The following is a 6,100-nucleotide window of genomic DNA, read 5'->3' as shown; positions in this document are numbered from 1 at the left end:
TTAGGGTTAGACAGCGTACTAACTCACTGAGGGTCCTTACAAACGGATGTGCATAATGGATGTGTGTGTGTGTGTGTGTGTGTGTGTGTGTGTCTGCTTGAAAGACTTACAAGCACAGTAGTCAACTTTGATGGCTTCCACCTGAAAACCATTCAAGCAGGATATTCTGTTATGTAAGAGACATAGACAGAGCAAAAATGAAAGAAAGGGGCAAATACAGGTCAGCACTGTCTCCAGCAACTTCCTGTCATATATTATTTTGCATTGGTGAATAATGCTGACTGTCACTGTTCAGCATTTGTCAATGCAGGAAGCCATAAAGCTTAGTAAACGCAACGTGGCAGGTGAGGCTAATGGATGGCTGTGTAGGCGTTTTGCCTTTGGCTCCATATTCCTGCTCTCTCATCCTAGTTAGTGTTGGCACTTTCAGTATTGCTATTTTCCTCTTGACTACAATTATAAACTCAGCCACACAAACCACTGTATGCCCAGCTGTCAAGGTATACTTTACATTTAGCTATGAGCATCATAGGTGTTTTTTTTGTAAGTAAAGAGAAAAAGAAAACAATTTCATTTCAAAATTCATATTTTCCAAAAAAATTCAATGAAAGTTCCACAGTGACGGATAAGTATTGCTCTCTGTCAGCATCACAATTCCCCAACAAGGATTCAAGGATTCAGCTTAACACTGTGGCAAGCTGCCAGCTGCTTGGTTAACCTGGCTGAAAGACATGCTGAATATATACACACACACACACACACACACACACATATATATATTACATTCACTTGAATAAACCAGTAACGACACAAGAATGTGTCATTTCTGTCACTCATTCCAAGTCAACAACACCGTTTTCAACTCTTTCATCACAGGATTCCTACAACTGCTGCTGAAGGCAGCAAACAAATAAAAGGGGAATAAAACATTATTACAGGTTTACAAAAGGATTGACTGACTGATATGGCGACTTGAAATGCTACATTCTTCTCAAACTCCAAATAGAAACCCCTCACCCCAACCCCCCACCTGACACACACACACCAAATGTGTTATCATTAAGATAAGAAATATACATTTAGAATGCAACCCAGAAATTTCAGATGCAAACCAACTCTCTCTCTGTGTGTGTGTTTGTGTGTGTCTCTCTCTCTGCACACACTCCAATTTGTATTATACTTGAACTAAGTCCAGAGTATAAATCACACATTATCGGTCATTCTGTGGCAGGTAGATGTGAAAGGTACCTTACTTAGCATCCCACTGAAAATAGCAGCTTGAGGCATCTGTCACCTCGTGTCCTGCTGCTACAGGCACGTGGGCAGCACCCACAGACTGACACCAACATACTACAAGGCTGTGAGCTGCAGCACATCTTTGACGAGTTTTCATTCCAAATGTTGTTGATATGTTTTATTAATGTTCTTAGTTTTTCTCCTGAGACTCCCACAAAATTTAACAAAGTGAAAACCGATTCCCACAGATGAACAATGGCTGAAATGTGTCAGCATTGTATAGCAATAAAGCAATAGAGCTTTCTCTTTATTGCGCACAGCTTTGCTCCACAAATGAAAACAAACATAATATTATTGCAATGAGATTGGTTTTATCCTAATAACTCTCAGACTAAACTAATGCATGTCCCAATTAATCTGAACCCTGTTTTACATTATCTATAGGGTGTTCATTGTGTTCCTTTTGTCTCGGCCTGTCAAAATTTGTTCAGCTGTGGAAAACTCTAAAGTGCCTTGGCAGATCGTCATTCCAGCTTTTCACATCCAGTTACATCAACAGAGAGCAAGATGGAGAGAAGGGATTTGTTTTCTATCGAAACAAGAAATAAGAATTTATCACCTATAAAGACATTGACAGCTTCCGCATAGTTTGAGAACTACATGTTATACCATCATACTGTTAGCAAGAACATGGCACACATTTTTCTCTTTATGGAAAACGATCATTTGTAGATTAACACTTGTGCTCCCTGTGAGTTATATGTTAGGGTATGCAATTTGCTATAGTTGACCGTGTAGTCCATTAATTTACTTTCCAAAGATGGGCATTATCTTGAATCTTATTCTGTATGTGACTAATTTCAGAAGGTGACAGACATGCCTCATAAAAAAGAAATCCTTCCAGCTTGGATTCTCAGGACATTACACATATAAACTTGCCCCAACCCACAACAGACACAACCCAATTTTCAGTGCGACAATAGATAGCAAATGCTAACACACTTGCATTCGGCTGCACTGTTTTGGACAAAAGAAAAACTGAAGTTGATGTTATGGACAAAAGGGCTGACATTGGACGGGTGGATCAGAGGAAGGGGAGGGGGTCTTATTGTATCAGAGAAACAAGGAACTTCAAACTGCCCCACCCCCCCACTCTTTCAGATGCATTTAAGGAGAATCACTAGGCAGGTGTCGGGACCTCCTTCTGCTGCTGACCCCCCATTTATGCCACTTTGTCACAGATTCAACTCAGCACACAAGCGCGCGCACATACACACACACACCACGGTGCCTCTGGCCCACGGCAGTGCCATATGTCCATCGCACAGGCACAGGCAGCTCCTCGGGGCTTTGTACTTCACACACACAACAAATACTGCAAAATGAGAGGAAGACCCTGCAGAATGGCACGCAGGCAACTAGAAAACGCCCCCGGCCTCTGTGGAAGATGGCGCTTCAGTTGTTCCCACTATTGTTTGACAGGAAGAACCAATAATTTTGACAGATATAACCGAGCATGCTACAATGTATAGCTCCAATGAAAACTCCCAACATTTTCAATTGGTACGACATTTCATTTTTCACTTTTCGTTCATGGAGAATCTATTCAATTTCTACATGCTGTGATTTCCAGGGCAGCATATGTTGGTCATAAAATCTGTATAGTGTATGGTGAAAGGTTTTTTGTAACCAATAACAGGAACACTACAAAGTCAGCCCTTGAATACTGTATGAGCAGTGGAAAAATATGGATAAGCTATTTTGATGGAGCCAAATCTATATGAAATGTTGCCTCTTGCTTTTTTTTAAACTGATCAAATCACACATGGATGAAGAAGATGTTTTAGCTTGTGGTGTCTCTGTAATGTGTAACAGAGTATTCCCTTTACTGATCTAGCTTTACTGAAATCTATTGCACGTTACAACTTCAGTGCAGGTTACGCTAAGTGGAAATCTCTACAGTTTCTGTTGGGTCACTGTGTGCAGCAGGTAATCATTGTCTATGTCGATTTTCTATCATCTATGTCATGGCAACCATTGACAAGAGCTTAGTAATCTATATTCATGACATCCAGGACTTTTTTTTCTCCTCAGTAAATTCATTCAAGTTTGAACCTTGTCATCAGTTCAGAGTTAATGGTTAGAAGCTAGAGGTCTGCCATGAGCGGTTGCAGTGTCATATTTTCACAAATATGTTTCTGATGCATGCATAGTTTGCACATGTGGAACTGTTTTTGACATGTGTAATGTGTCAACATGAACTTGAGAGGATATTATCTCATATTACAAATCACAGCTTTGTATAGTCACTTATGTTGAACTGAGTCCTGGGCCTATGACATTCTCAAACTGGATAATGAAGGATAATGATGGCTCTTTATAACAAAAATGGGATACCAATATAATCATGGATTTGACTGTACACAAGTAATTTCCATTTCCTTTTGATGCAATACAGTTGGAGTTTGGGTTTTATTCTGTAATGAACCCATCAGATTTATAAAAGATTCAGTTTTGTGAAATAGGAATAACCAATCAGAGAGAGGAGGACTGATGTAAGTATAGAGGGACTACGTTCAGTTTGGCTTTCCGCAAAGGTGAGAACTGACAAGTAGGTTGTGTAGGCAACATGGCAATTGCCAATATTTTTAATACCTTGTTAAATACATGAAGAAGTCTGAGATTTAAAATAAATAACAAATTATGAGCCTCCAAGAAATAATAGCATACTGTCAGTGAAAGTTAATGAAATTAGAGGACATTTTTTGGGAAAAAAGGATAGATGCTAATAGAAAGAGATGACAGGAGGACAATGAGGATGAAGTAATCAATAAAATGACCGCCACAGGGATGTTCTGTAGGTTTATAAACCACCTTGGCAAGCAGCTTGATCAGGTAGAGCCAGGGATGTGACTCAGCACCAGACACTGGGACGTGGCCCAGATTCTGATGGAGACATGCCAGACAAATCGGGTCAGGGTCCACCATCACTCCAAACTATTACTGACATTAAGAGGCAGGGAAGCAACAGCTTCTCTGGCACTACTTGACAAGAAAACCAGTTCAGTTGATGCTCAGATGAAAGCAGGGAGGAGGAGAGGGAGAAGGAGCTGCACGGTGGGTGTGTCTCTGTAAGCATGCATGTAAGAGGTGACCTCCCAGAAAGGTTCTCAATAAGTTTCTTTCCAAAAAATAACAATGAGTTATCCAGTCTAAATTTGTTGCACAGAACGGGTAGAAGCTGCTGACATTCTCCTGAGCTTTCCTGCTTTGCTTATTGAACCCAAAGACTTAGGCAGAATTGTAAGATTATACGTGTACATGTGCAAGAGAAGCCGGCATGCAGCACTACATGCAGCAAACATACAAAAATGCATACATCTGTAAGCACGGTGTCATAGTTCACTCTAAAATGAGATTATGGCTTTTAACTGTTAGGGTCTTATTATAGTTAACTCTGCAAACAATGTTCCATTGTTGGGCGCGGTGGATGTAGCCGGCTGCAAAACATGGAATGTAAAACACCCTTTGAAGTGAAACAATCTATGTTTTCCTTCAAAGTGTGCTCATGAGAGGGGAAGAGGTGGGGCTGGGGAGAAGTAGTGGGAGTGAGTGAGTGCAAAGGTAGACATGGAGCTGGCCCTTGACAGTTTATGCTGAAAACAAATCACAAAACAGCGCAAGTAGCTCTTGCCACTTGACGTCAGATCGCAATGATTCATCAACATGAGAGGCCAGATGTGGCACCCTGAATGTAATGACTTAAAGGGGATAGTACAACATTTTTAGGAATACACTTACTCACTGTCTTGCCATGAGCTAGATAAGAAATTTCCCAATTTTCATATCTACCCTTTTTTGTGAGTGTCTGATTTCATACTGACACACACTAAAGAATAATGATGTCACTTTTAGTCATGTGAAGTCGACACGAACCTACAGCTAAGCTGGCTCCTTCTCAAAATAAAAACCTGGACACAAAGCTCACTCCATTAAACGTTCTATCTTGTTCCTTTAATATGTAGAAACATGCAATTGTGAACTGTCTGGTAGACTGAAATGCTGTGTCGATACGATCACTGCTGATTCACTTGTGTTTGCAACTGTACATCACGATATGCTTTGGAATATACTTCTGAGAGAATTTTGGTGTGTGTTTGTTTGTGTCTGGATTAGATAATACTCTGGAAGCCCCAGACATCTTCCCCGGTGACCTGCCAGGCCTTCGTCTCATGCAGCTTCACTTGAATCTGATTGCACTACACACCCCCTGCCGTCTAATGAGAGGATTAAACCTCACATATTTGTTATAATCCCCTATAAGGTTACCCCTTGCTCTCCCTCTCTTGTCTCCCCCTTCACTCTGTCAGACCCAGTGCTGCGTTTATGGGCCCCTGTGGTTTAATAGAGTATCTCCTGGCCTGCTGACACATGCAAAGTGCATTTACACATGCACAAACAAAACTTTTAAACGCCTAGACACCCACACATATGGGCACATAAACTCATATGTAACCATACATACACACACACACACAAACCAACGCTCCACGTTGCGCAGAAAATATAGGTGTTCTTCTGTTAAATGACAAGGGTGCAGTAAAATGGAGAGACCGCTGCTTGTGTCTCACAGGCTGATTGTTCTCTGTAGTCTGTTATGAGTGTGTCTGTGATTGTGCGGTGAATATAGAAGGATCTGAAAATGATCTGAAGTCCATGGATTAAAGATATAAAACTGAATCAGACCTGCTGGTATAATTACAGGAAGGAATCTGAGGAATGCTGTGATCTGAACTGATCCTGATGCTATGTATAGGGCCCCATGCAGCTGATTTACCCGCGCCATGTTTTGTGAATGTGTATG

Source organism: Echeneis naucrates, chromosome 3, assembly GCF_900963305.1.
Source record: "Echeneis naucrates chromosome 3, fEcheNa1.1, whole genome shotgun sequence".
Lineage (NCBI taxonomy): Eukaryota > Metazoa > Chordata > Actinopteri > Carangiformes > Echeneidae > Echeneis > Echeneis naucrates.
The sequence above is the reverse complement of the archived record's forward strand: the minus strand, read 5'-3'. Positions refer to the sequence as shown.